Here is an 885-nt window from a genome sequence, read left to right as displayed (position 1 = left end):
TCATTAATTTAGAACAAGCCAGCATTTAAAAAAAGACAGATTGAATGAACAAAATGTTTAAAAATGGGACAACTGTAGGCTGTATATGGCTATTTATGCCCCTGTAATTTTCATGACTGTGCTATTGAAGGATATGCTACTAAGATATATGCTCTTTTTTAGTAATATTCCTATTTCTTGAATGCAAAAATGACACAACGTCTGTTTGGTTATATGTTGGCCCATTGTTTGGGCCAATCAAGGCAACAAAAACCTGAAACATAACAATTTTGAACATAAAATAATATACATCAAATAACATGAGTGAATTTTTGATTAATTAATCTGTTTTCTTTCAGTGTTTTCATAGCTATTTTGCTTTGCTTTGCTAAACTACCTCAGATAATACCAACACACACTATACACACCAGAAACACTCATGTAATTGTATATTTTTTAGCAGTAATTTGGGAATTATTTGCCAAACCAACACAAACAAAGCTGATAGTTGTCTTACTAAAACATAAGTTATCTTACTTCCTCATCTTTTCTTCGTCCAGCGGAAAGGTTATTTTATAGTCACGATCATCTTCCGTAACTTTTTCAACCTTACTGATCTTTATAGACACGGAAAAAAAATCTGCTTCCTGAAAAAGTATTCACGACAGGGGAGAAGCACAATTAAGTTTCTCTGTCATTTTCAGTAGATCCTGTGAGCAGCTGATAATAACGTAATAACTTTACGATAAACAGCCACATTAGCTTAAAGGAGAGTCTTGTATGGTTGAGAGAGTTAGAGAGCTCGGTCTGGCCTCTTGGAGCCTGTGAAGAAATGGTTTTGATCTTACCACAGGCTAAACACTGCCAACAGGACTTGACATTGCAGAACAATTTCCCAATTACCTT

Source organism: Acanthochromis polyacanthus, chromosome 20 (genome assembly GCF_021347895.1).
Source record: "Acanthochromis polyacanthus isolate Apoly-LR-REF ecotype Palm Island chromosome 20, KAUST_Apoly_ChrSc, whole genome shotgun sequence".
NCBI classification, from domain to species: Eukaryota; Metazoa; Chordata; class Actinopteri; family Pomacentridae; genus Acanthochromis; species Acanthochromis polyacanthus.
This window is presented reverse-complemented; position numbering follows the sequence as displayed.